The sequence below is a fragment of the Ovis canadensis genome, chromosome 25, assembly GCF_042477335.2.
Source record: "Ovis canadensis isolate MfBH-ARS-UI-01 breed Bighorn chromosome 25, ARS-UI_OviCan_v2, whole genome shotgun sequence".
Taxonomy (NCBI): domain Eukaryota; kingdom Metazoa; phylum Chordata; class Mammalia; order Artiodactyla; family Bovidae; genus Ovis; species Ovis canadensis.
Window position 1 is genome coordinate 9476649 of NC_091269.1, and position 12885 is coordinate 9489533.

Below are 12885 nucleotides of genomic sequence, written 5' to 3' on the forward strand. Positions count from 1 at the left end.
CTTAGGCCCCGGCATCGACGGGAGAGGAATCCCGAGAGGCCCCCGAGGAACTCGCATGGGGACTGGCCTTTCCTGAGGCCACCAGAGCGGGTCCCTGAGGTCCCCGTCGTAAGTCGAGAGCACCTGCCGCAACTCGAGAAAATCCAGGAGGTTTTGCCCTGCAGGCGAGATGAGGCTCATTTCCGCTGAGGCTTCTCGAGGCTAATCACGTCTAACCACTGGAACTTCCAAAGGGTCATTCACACCCTTGCTGCAACTCAAGAAGATCCCCGACATACCCGTCTCCACTCGAGAGGAAGCACGTGGGTCCCGCACACATCCAGGGGAGCCCCGTTTCCGCCTCCTAGCTCGAGATGAGGGATCCTTTCCCTGTTTCGTAGGGAAAGAATTCCCGGCGTTCCCGTCGCATCTCAAGAGGAGGCGCTCTCCACAGGAAAGGCGAGAGGAACTCCAGGGTCGTGACACCATTCCAAGAGTCCCCCAGATGTGTCAGTCCATTCCAGAGGAACCTGTTTTCCCTGCACTGCCTTGACGTTCAAGCCGAGGATCGACTCCCACCACGTGTGCCCGTGGGACAGCCCTGTATGAAAGCCTTGTGGGAAAGTCTCGTGGGAAGGACTCGAGGGAAAACCATAGATCCTTTGATCCACGTGGCGGACTGCGTGACACTGCTGCTACCGCTCTGGAGGAAAGCGCAAGTGCATGCCCGCATTCGAGACGAGGACTGACTCCCCTGGGTAGACTACAGAAGTACCCCAAGATCCATGTCAGCACTGGAGAGGAATCCTCAGGTTCCGGCCCCGACTCCACACAAGGTCTTAGGCCCTGGCATCGACGGGAGAGGAATCCCGAGAGGCCCCCGAGGAACTCGCATGGGGACTGGCCTTTCCTGAGGCCACCAGAGCGGGTCCCTGAGGTCCCCGTCGTAAGTCGAGAGCACCTGCCGCAACTCGAGAAAATCCAGGAGGTTTTGCCCTCCAGGCGAGATGAGGCCCATTTCCGCTGAGTCTTCTCGAGGCTAATCACATCTAACCACTGGAACTTCCAAAGGGTCCTTCACACCCTTGCTGCAACTCAAGAAGTTCCCCGACATACCCGTCTCCACTCGAGAGGAAGCACGTGGGGTCCCGCACACATCCAGGGGAGCCCCGTTTCCGCCTCCTAGCTCGAGATGAGGGATCCTTTCCCTGTTTCGTAGGGAAAGAATTCCCGGCGTTCCCGTCGCATCTCAAGAGGAGGCGCTCTCCACAGGAAAGGCGAGAGGAACTTCAGGGTCGTGACACCATTCCAAGAGTCCCCCAGATGTGTCAGTCCATTCCAGAGGAACCTGTTTTCCCTGCACTGCCTTGACGTTCACGCCGAGGATCGACTCCCACCACGTGTGGACGTGGGACAGCCCTGTGGGAAAGCCTCGGGGGAAAGCCTCCTGGGAAAGACTCGAGGGAAAACCATAGATCCTTTGATCCACGCGGCGGACTGCGTGACACTGCTGCTACCGCCCTGGAGGAAAGCGCAAGTCCATGCCCGCATTCGAGACGAGGACTGACTCCCCTGGGGAGACTCCAGAAGTACCCCAAGATCCATGTCAGCACTGGAGAGGAATCCTCAGGTTCCGGCCCCGACTCCACACAAGGTCTTAGGCCCCGGCATCGACGGGAGAGGAATCCCGAGAGGCCCCCGAGGAACTCGCATGGGGACTGGCCTTTCCTGAGGCCACCAGAGCGGGTCCCTGAGGTCCCCGTCGTAAGTCGAGAGCACCTGCCGCTACTCGAGAAAATCCAGGAGGTTTTGCCCTCCAGGCGAGTTGAGGCCCATTTCCGCTGAGGCTTCTCGAGGCCAATCACGTCTAACCACTGGAACTTCCAAAGGGTCCTTCACACCCTTGCTGCAACTCAAGAAGTTCCCCGACATACCCGTCTCCACTCGAGAGGAAGCACGTGGGGTCCCGCACACATCCAGGGGAGCCCCGTTTCCGCCTCCTAGCTCGAGATGAGGGATCCTTTCCCTGTTTCGTAGGGAAAGAATTCCCGGCGTTCCCGTCGCATCTCAAGAGGAGGCGCTCTCCACAGGAAAGGCGAGAGGAACTCCAGGGTCGTGCCACCATTCCAAGAGTCCCCCAGATGTGTCAGTCCATTCCAGAGGAACCTGTTTTCCCTGCACTGCCTTGACGTTCAAGCCGAGGATCGACTCCCACCACGTGTGCACGTGGGACAGCCCTGTGGGAAAGCCTCGTGGGAAAGCCTCGTGGGAAAGACTCCAGGGAAAACCATAGATCCTTTGATCCACGCGGCGGACTGCGTGACACTGCTGCTACCGCTCTGGAGGAAAGCGCAAGTGCATGCCCGCATTCGAGACGAGGACTGACTCCCCTGGGGAGACTCCAGAAATACCCCAAGATCCATGTCAGCACTGGAGAGGAATCCTCAGGTTCCGGCCCCGACTCCACACAAGGTCTTAGGCCCCGGCATCGACGGGAGAGGAATCCCGAGAGGCCCCCGAGGAACTCGCATGGGGACTGGCCTTTCCTGAGGCCACCAGAGCGGGTCCCTGAGGTCCCCGTCGTAAGTCGAGAGCACCTGCCGCAACTCGAGAAAATCCAGGAGGTTTTGCCCTCCAGGCGAGATGAGGCCCATTTCCGCTGAGGCTTCTCGAGGCTAATCACGTCTAACCCATGGAACTTCCAAAGGGTCCTTCACACCCTTGCTGCAACTCAAGAAGATCCCCGACATACCCGTCTCCACTCGACAGGAAGCACTTGGGTCCCGCACACATCCAGGGGAGCCCCGTTTCCGCCTCCTAGCTCGAGATGAGGGATCCTTTCCCTGTTTCGTAGGGAAAGAATTCCCGGCGTTCCCGTCGCATCTCAAGAGGAGGCCCTCTCCACAGGAAAGGCGAGAGGAACTCCAGGGTCGTGACACCATTCCAAGAGTCCCCCAGATGTGTCAGTCCATTCCAGAGGAACCTGTTTTCCCTGCACTGCCTTGACGTTCAAGCCGAGGATCCACTCCCACCACGTGTGCACGTGGGACAGCCCTGTGGGAAAGCCTCGTGGGAAAGCCTCGTGGGAAAGACTCGAGGGAAAACCATAGATCCTTTGATCCACGCGCCGGACTGCGTGACAGTGCTGCTACCGCTTTGGAGGAAAGCGCAAGTGCATGCCCGCATTCGAGACGAGGACTGACTCCCCTGGGGAGACTCCAGAAGTACCCCAAGATCCATGTCAGCACTGGAGAGGAATCCTCAGGTTCCGGCCCCGACTCCACACAAGGTCTTAGGCCCCGGCATCGACGGGAGAGGAATCCCGAGAGGCCCCCGAGGAACTCGCATGGGGACTGGCCTTTCCTGAGGCCACCAGCTCGGGTCCCTGAGGTCCCCGTCGTAAGTCGAGAGCACCTGCCGCAACTCGAGAAAATCCAGGAGGTTTTGCCCTCCAGGCGAGATGAGGCCCATTTCCGCTGAGGCTTCTCGAGGCTAATCACGTCTAACCACTGGAACTTCCAAAGGGTCCTTCACACCCTTGCTGCAACTCAAGAAGATCCCCGACATACCCGTCTCCACTCGAGAGGAAGCACGTGGGTCCCGCACACATCCAGGGGAGCCCCGTTTCCGCCTCCTAGCTCGAGATGAGGGATCCTTTCCCTGTTTCGTAGGGAAAGAATTCCCGGCGTTCCCGTCGCATCTCAAGAGGAGGCGCTCTCCACAGGAAAGGCGAGAGGAACTCCAGGGTCGTGCCACCATTCCAAGAGTCCCCCAGATGTGTCAGTCCATTCCAGAGGAACCTGTTTTCCCTGCACTGCCTTGACGTTCAAGCCGAGGATCGACTCCCACCACGTGTGCACGTGGGACAGCCCTGTGGGAAAGCCTCGTGGGAAAGCCTCGTGGGAAAGACTCGAGGGAAAACCATAGATCCTTTGATCCACGCGGCGGACTGCATGACACTGCTGCTACCGCTCTGGAGGAAAGCGCAAGTGCATGCCCGCATTCGAGACGAGGACTGACTCCCCTGGGGAGACTCCAGAAGTACCCCAAGATCCATGTCAGCACTGGAGAGGAATCCTCAGGTTCCGGCCCCGACTCCACACAAGGTCTTAGGCCCCGGCATCGAAGGGAGAGGAATCCCGAGAGGCCCCCGAGGAACTCGCATGGGGACTGGCCTTTCCTGAGTCCACCAGAGCGGGTCCCTGAGGTCCCCGTCGTAAGTCGAGATCACCTGCCGCAACTCGAGAAAATCCAGGAGGTTTTGCCCTGCAGGCGAGATGAGGCTCATTTCCGCTGAGGCTTCTCGAGGCCAATCACGTCTAACCACTGGAACTTCCAAAGGGTCCTTCACACCCTTGCTGTAACTCAAGAAGTTCCCCGACATACCCGTCTCCACCCGAGAGGAAGCACGTGGGGTCCCGCACACATCCAGGGGAGCCCCGTTTCCGCCTCCTAGCTCGAGATAAGGGATCCTTTCCCTGTTTCGTAGGGAAAGAATTCCCGGCGTTCCCGTCGCATCTCAAGAGGAGGCGCTCTCCACAGGAAAGGCGAGAGGAATTCTAGGGTCGTGACACCATTCCAAGAGTCCCCCAGATGTGTCAGTCCATTCCAGAGGAACCTGTTTTCCCTGCACTGCCTTGACGTTCAAGCCGAGGATCGACTCCCACCACGTGTGCACGTGGGACAGCCCTGTGGGAAAGCCTCGTGGGAAAGCCTCGTGGGAAAGACTCGAGGGAAAACCATAGATCCTTTGATCGACGCGGCGGACTGCGTGACAGTGCTGCTACCCCTCTGGAGGAAAGCGCAAGTGCATGCCCGCATTCGAGTCGAGGACTGACTCCCCTGGGGAGACTCCAGAAGTACCCCAAGATCCATGTCAGCACTGGAGAGGAATCCTCAGGTTCCGGCCCCGACTCCACACAAGGTCTTAGGCCCCGGCATCGACGGGAGAGGAATCCCGAGAGGCCCCCGAGGAACTCGCATGGGGACTGGCCTTTCCTGAGGCCACCAGAGCGGGTCCCTGAGGTCCCCGTCGTAAGTCGAGAGCACCTGCCGCAACTCGAGAAAATCCAGGAGGTTTTGCCCTCCAGGCGAGATGAGGCCCATTTCCGCTGAGGCTTCTCGAGGCTAATCACGTCTAACCACTGGAACTTCCAAAGGGTCCTTCACACCCTTGCTGCAACTCAAGAAGATCCCCGACATACCCGTCTCCACTCGAGAGGAAGCACGTGGGTCCCGCACACATCCAGGGGAGCCCCGTTTCCGCCTCCTAGCTCGAGATGAGGGATCCTTTCCCTGTTTCGTAGGGAAAGAATTCCCGGCGTTCCCGTCGCATCTCAAGAGGAGGCGCTCTCCACAGGAAAGGCGAGAGGAACTCCAGGGTCGTGACACCATTCCAAGAGTCCCCCAGATGTGTCAGTCCATTCCAGAGGAACCTGTTTTCCCTGCACTGCCTTGACGTTCAAGCCGAGGATCGACTCCCACCACGTGTGCACGTGGGACAGCCCTGTGGGAAAGCCTCGTGGGAAAGCCTCGTGGGAAAGACTCGAGGGAAAACCATAGATCCTTTGATCCACGCGGCGGACTGCGTGACACTGCTGCTACCGCTCTGGAGGAAAGCGCAAGTGCATGCCCGCATTCGAGACGAGGACTGACTCCCCTGGGGAGACTCCAGAAGTACCCCAAGATCCATGTCAGCACTGGAGAGGAATCCTCAGGTTCCGGCCCCGACTCCACACAAGGTCTTAGGCCCCGGCATCGACGGGAGAGGAATCCCGAGAGGCCCCCGAGGAACTCGCATGGGGACTGGCCTTTCCTGAGGCCACCAGAGCGGGTCCCTGAGGTCCCCGTCCTAAGTCGAGAGCACCTGCCGCAACTCGAGAAAATCCAGGAGGTTTTGCCCTCCAGGCGAGATGAGGCCCATTTCCGCTGAGGCTTCTCGAGGCTAATCACGTCTAACCACTGGAACTTCCAAAGGGTCCTTCACACCCTTGCTGCAACTCAAGAAGATCCCCGACATACCCGTCTCCACTCGAGAGGAAGCACGTGGGTCCCGCACACATCCAGGGGAGCCCCGTTTCCGCCTCCTAGCTCGAGATGAGGGATCCTTTCCCTGTTTCGTAGGGAAAGAATTCCCGGCGTTCCCGTCGCATCTCAAGAGGAGGCGCTCTCCACAGGAAAGGCGAGAGGAACTCCAGGGTCGTGACACCATTCCAAGAGTCCCCCAGATGTGTCAGTCCATTCCAGAGGAACCTGTTTTCCCTGCACTGCCTTGACGTTCAAGCCGAGGATCGACTCCCACCACGTGTGCACGTGGGACAGCCCTGTGGGAAAGCCTCGTGGGAAAGCCTCGTGGGAAAGACTCGAGGGAAAACCATAGATCCTTTGATCCACGGGGCGGACTGCATGACACTGCTGCTACCGCTCTGGAGGAAAGCGCAAGTGCATGCCCGCATTCGAGTAGAGGACTGACTCCCCTGGGGAGACTCCAGAAGTACCCCAAGATCCATGTCAGCACTGGAGAGGAATCCTCAGGTTCCGGCCCCGACTCCACACAAGGTCTTAGGCCCCGGCATCGACGGGAGAGGAATCCCGAGAGGCACCCGAGGAACTCGCATGGGGACTGGCCTTTCCTGAGGCCACCAGAGCGGGTCCCTGAGGTCCCCGTCGTAAGTCGAGATCACCTGCCGCAACTCGAGAAAATCCAGGAGGTTTTGCCCTGCAGGCGAGATGAGGCTCATTTCCGCTGAGGCTTCTCGAGGCCAATCACGTCTAACCACTGGAACTTCCAAAGGGTCCTTCACACCCTTGCTGCAACTCAATAAGTTCCCCGACATACCCGTCTGCACTCGAGAGGAAGCACGGGTGTCCCGCACACATCCAGGGGAGCCCCGTTTCCGCCTCCTACCTCGAGATGAGGGATCCTTTCCCTGTTTCGTAGGGAAAGAATTCCTGGCGTTCCCGTCGCATCTCAAGAGGAGGCGCTCTCCACAGGAAAGGCGAGAGAACTCCAGGGTCGTGCCACCATTCCAAGAGTGCCCCAGATGTGTCAGTCCATTCCAGAGGAACCTGTTTTCCCTGCACTGCCTTGACGTTCAAGCCGGGGATCGACTCCCACCACGTGTGCACGTGGGACAGCCCTGTGGGAAAGCCTCGTGGGAAAGCCTCGTGGGAAAGACTCGAGGGAAAACCATAGATCCTTTGATCCACGCGGCGGACTGCGTGACACTGCTGCTACCGCTCTGGAGGAAAGCGCAAGTGCATGCCCGCATTCGAGACGAGGACTGACTCCCCTGGGGAGACTCCAGAAGTACCCCAAGATCCATGTCAGCACTGGAGAGGAATCCTCAGGTTCCGGCCCCGACTCCACACAAGGTCTTAGGCCCCGGCATCGACGGGAGAGGAATCCCGAGAGGCCCCCGAGGAACTCGCATGGGGACTGGCCTTTCCTGAGGCCACCAGAGCGGGTCCCTGAGGTCCCCGTCCTAAGTCGAGAGCACCTGCCGCAACTCGAGAAAATCCAGGAGGTTTTGCCCTCCAGGCGAGATGAGGCCCATTTCCGCTGAGGCTTCTCGAGGCTAATCACGTCTAACCACTGGAACTTCCAAAGGGTCCTTCACACCCTTGCTGCAACTCAAGAAGATCCCCGACATACCCGTCTCCACTCGAGAGGAAGCACGTGGGTCCCGCACACATCCAGGGGAGCCCCGTTTCCGCCTCCTAGCTCGAGATGAGGGATCCTTTCCTTGTTTCGTAGGGAAAGAATTCCCGGAGTTCCCGTCGCATCTCAAGAGGAGGCGCTCTCCACAGGAAAGGCGAGAGGAACTCCAGGGTCGTGACACCATTCCAAGAGTCCCCCAGATGTGTCAGTCCATTCCAGAGGAACCTGTTTTCCCTGCACTGCCTTGACGTTCAAGCCGAGGATCGACTCCCACCACGTGTGCACGTGGGACAGCCCTGTGGGAAAGCCTCGTGGGAAAGCCTCGTGGGAAAGACTCGAGGGAAAACCATAGATCCTTTGATCCACGGGGCGGACTGCATGACACTGCTGCTACCGCTCTGGAGGAAAGCGCAAGTGCATGCCCGCATTCGAGACGAGGACTGACTCCCCTGGGGAGACTCCAGAAGTACCCCAAGATCCATGTCAGCACTGGAGAGGAATCCTCAGGTTCCGGCCCCGACTCCACACAAGGTCTTAGGCCCCGGCATCGAAGGGAGAGGAATCCCGAGAGGCACCCGAGGAACTCGCATGGGGACTGGCCTTTCCTGAGGCCACCAGAGCGGGTCCCCGAGGTCCCCGTCGTAAGTCGAGATCACCTGCCGCAACTCGAGAAAATCCAGGAGGTTTTGCCCTGCAGGCGAGATGAGGCTCATTTCCGCTGAGGCTTCTCGAGGCCAATCACGTCTAACCACTGGAACTTCCAAAGGGTCCTTCACACCCTTGCTGCAACTCAAGAAGTTCCCCGACATACCCGTCTGCACTCGAGAGGAAGCACGGGTGTCCCGCACACATCCAGGGGAGCCCCGTTTCCGCCTCCTACCTCGAGATGAGGGATCCTTTCCCTGGTTCGTAGGGAAAGAATTCCTGGCGTTCCCGTCGCATCTCAAGAGGAGGCGCTCTCCACAGGAAAGGCGAGAGAACTCCAGGGTCGTGCCACCATTCCAAGAGTGCCCCAGATGTGTCAGTCCATTCCAGAGGAACCTGTTTTCCCTGCACTGCCTTGACGTTCAAGCCGGGGATCGACTCCCACCACGTGTGCACGTGGGACAGCCCTGTGGGAATGCCTCGTGGGAAAGCCTCGTGGGAAAGACTCGAGGGAAAACCATAGATCCTTTGATCCACGCGGCGGACTGCGTGACACTGCTGCTACCGCTCTGGAGGAAAGCGCAAGTGCATGCCCGCATTCGAGACGAGGACTGACTCCCCTGGGGAGACTCCAGAAGTACTCCAAGATCCATGTCAGCACTGGAGAGGAATCCTCAGGTTCCGGCCCCGACTCCACACAAGGTCTTAGGCCCCGGCATCGACGGGAGAGGAATCCCGAGAGGCCCCCGAGGAACTCGCATGGGGACTGGCCTTTCCTGAGGCCACCAGAGCGGGTCCCTGAGGTCCCCGTCATAAGTCGAGAGCACCTGCCGCAACTCGAGAAAATCCAGGAGGTTTTGCCCTCCAGGCGAGATGAGGCCCATTTCCGCTGAGGCTTCTCGAGGCCAATCACGTCTAACAACTGGAACTTCCAAACGGTCCTTCACACCCTTGCTGCAACTCAAGAAGTTCCCGGACATACCCGTCTCCACTCGAGAGGAAGCTCGTGGGGTCCCGCACACATCCAGGGGAGCCCCGTTTCTGCCTCCTACTGCGAGATGAGGGATCCTTTCCCTGTTTCGTAGGGCAAGAATTCCCGGCGTTCCCGTCGCATCTCAAGAGGAGGCGCTCTCCACAGGAAAGGCGAGAGGAACTCCAGGGTCGTGCCACCATTCCAAGAGTCCCCCAGATGTGTCAGTCCATTCCAGAGGAACCTGTTTTCCCTGCACTGCCTTGACGTTCAAGCCGAGGATCGACTCCCACCACGTGTGCACGTGGGACAGCCCTGTGGGAAAGCCTCGTGGGAAAGCCTCGTGGGAAAGACTCGAGGGAAAACCATAGATCCTTTGATCCACGCGGCGGACTGCGTGACACTGCTGCTACCGCTCTGGAGGAAAGCGCAAGTGCATGCCCGCATTCGAGACGAGGACTGACTCCCCTGGGGAGACTCCAGAAGTACCCCAAGATCCATGTCAGCACTGGAGAGGAATCCTCAGTTTCCGGCCCCGACTCCACACAAGGTCTTAGGCCCCGGCATCGACGGGAGAGGAATCCCGAGAGGCCCCCGAGGAACTCGCATGGGGACTGGCCTTTCCTGAGGCCACCAGAGCGGGTCCCTTAGGTCCCCGTCCTAAGTCGAGAGCAGCTGCCGCAACTCGAGAAAATCCAGGAGGTTTTGCCCTCCAGGCGAGATGAGGCCCATTTCCGCTGAGGCTTCTCGAGGCTAATCACGTCTAACCACTGGAACTTCCAAAGGGTCCTTCACACCCTTGCTGCAACTCAAGAAGATCCCCGACATACCCGTCTCCACTCGAGAGGAAGCACGTGGGTCCCGCACACATCCAGGGGAGCCCCGTTTCCGCCTCCTAGCTCGAGATGAGGGATCCTTTCCCTGTTTCGTAGGGAAAGAATTCCCGGCGTTCCGGTCGCATCTCAAGAGGAGGCGCTCTCCACAGGAAAGGCGAGAGGAACTCCAGGGTCGTGACACCATTCCAAGAGTCCCCCAGATGTGTCAGTCCATTCCAGAGGAACCTGTTTTCCCTGCACTGCCTTGACGTTCAAGCCGAGGATCGACTCCCACCACGTGTGCACGTGGGACAGCCCTGTGGGAAAGCCTCGTGGGAAAGCCTCGTGGGAAAGACTCGAGGGAAAACCATAGATCCTTTGATCCACGCGGCGGACTGCGTGACACTGCTGCTACCGCTCTGGAGGAAAGCGCAAGTGCATGCCCGCATTCGAGACGAGGACTGACTCCCCTGGGGAGACTCCAGAAGTACCCCAAGATCCATGTCAGCACTGGAGAGGAATCCTCAGGTTCCGGCCCCGACTCCACACAAGGTCTTAGGCCCCGGCATCGACGGGAGAGGAATCCCGAGAGGACCCCGAGGAACTCGCATGGGGACTGGCCTTTCCTGAGGCCACCAGAGCGGGTCCCTGAGGTCCCCGTCCTAAGTCGAGAGCACCTGCCGCAACTCGAGAAAATCCAGGAGGTTTTGCCCTCCAGGCGAGATGAGGCCCATTTCCGCTGAGGCTTCTCGAGGCCAATCACGTCTAACCACTGGAACTTCCAAAGGGTCCTTCACACCCTTGCTGCAACTCAAGAAGTTCCCCGACATACCCGTCTCCACTCGAGAGGAAGCACGGGGGTCCCGCACACATCCAGGGGAGCCCCGTTTCCGCCTCCTACCTCGAGATGAGGGATCCTTTCCCTGTTTCGTAGGGAAAGAATTCCTGGCGTTCCCGTCGCATCTCAAGAGGAGGCGCTCTCCACAGGAAAGGCGAGAGAACTCCAGGGTCGTGCCACCATTCCAAGAGTCCCCCAGATGTGTCAGTCCATTCCAGAGGAACCTGTTTTCCCTGCACTGCCTTGACGTTCAAGCCGGGGATCGACTCCCACCACGTGTGCACGTGGGACAGCCCTGTGGGAAAGCCTCGTGGGAAAGCCTCGTGGGAAAGACTCGAGGGAAAACCATAGATCCTTTGATCCACGCGGCGGACTGCGTGACACTGCTGCTACCGCTCTGGAGGAAAGCGCAAGTGCATGCCCGCATTCGAGACGAGGACTGACTCCCCTGGGGAGACTCCAGAAGTACTCCAAGATCCATGTCAGCACTGGAGAGGAATCCTCAGGTTCCGGCCCCGACTCCACACAAGGTCTTAGGCCCCGGCATCGACGGGAGAGGAATCCCGAGAGGCCCCCGAGGAACTCGCATGGGGACTGGCCTTTCCTGAGGCCACCAGAGCGGGTCCCTGAGGTCCCCGTCATAAGTCGAGAGCACCTGCCGCAACTCGAGAAAATCCAGGAGGTTTTGCCCTCCAGGCGCGATGAGGCCCATTTCCGCTGAGGCTTCTCGAGGCCAATGACGTCTAACCACTGGAACTTCCAAACGGTCCTTCACACCCTTGCTGCAACTCAAGAAGTTCCCGGACATACCCGTCTCCACTCGAGAGGAAGCTCGTGGGGTCCCGCACACATCCAGGGGAGCCCCGTTTCTGCCTCCTCTGCGAGATGAGGGATCCTTTCCCTGTTTCGTAGGGCAAGAATTCCCGGCGTTCCCGTCGCATCTCAAGAGGAGGCGCTCTCCACAGGAAAGGCGAGAGGAACTCCAGGGTCGTGCCACCATTCCAAGAGTCCCCCAGATGTGTCAGTCCATTCCAGAGGAACCTGTTTTCCCTGCACTGCCTTGACGTTCAAGCCGAGGATCGACTCCCACCACGTGTGCACGTGGGACAGCCCTGTGGGAAAGCCTCGTGGGAAAGCCTCGTGGGAAAGACTCGAGGGAAAACCATAGATCCTTTGATCCACGCGGCGGACTGCGTGACACTGCTGCTACCGCTCTGGAGGAAAGCGCAAGTGCATGCCCGCATTCGAGACGAGGACTGACTCCCCTGGGGAGACTCCAGAAGTACCCCAAGATCCATGTCAGCACTGGAGAGGAATCCTCAGTTTCCGGCCCCGACTCCACACAAGGTCTTAGGCCCCGGCATCGACGGGAGAGGAATCCCGAGAGGCCCCCGAGGAACTCGCATGGGGACTGGCCTTTCCTGAGGCCACCAGAGCGGGTCCCTGAGGTCCCCGTCGTAAGTCGAGAGCACCTGCCGCAACTCGAGAAAATCCAGGAGGTTTTGCCCTCCAGGCGAGATGAGGCCCATTTCCGCTGAGGCTTCTCGAGGCTAATCACGTCTAACCACTGGAAATTCCAAAGGGTCCTTCACACCCTTGCTGCAACTCAAGAAGTTCCCCGACATACCCGTCTCCTCCCGAGAGGAAGCACGTGGGTCCCGCACACATCCAGGGGAGCCCCGTTTCCGCCTCCTAGCTCGAGATGAGGGATCCTTTCCCTGTTTCGTAGGGAAAGAATTCCCGGCGTTCCCGTCGCATCTCAAGAGGAGGCGCTCTCCACAGGAAAGGCGAGAGGAACTCCAGGGTCGTGCCACCATTCCAAGAGTCCCCCAGATGTGTCAGTCCATTCCAGAGGAACCTGTTTTCCCTGCACTGCCTTGACGTTCAAGCCGAGGATCGACTCCCACCACGTGTGCACGTGGGACAGCCCTGTGGGAAAGCCTCCTGGGAAAGCCTCGTGGGAAAGACTCGAGGGAAA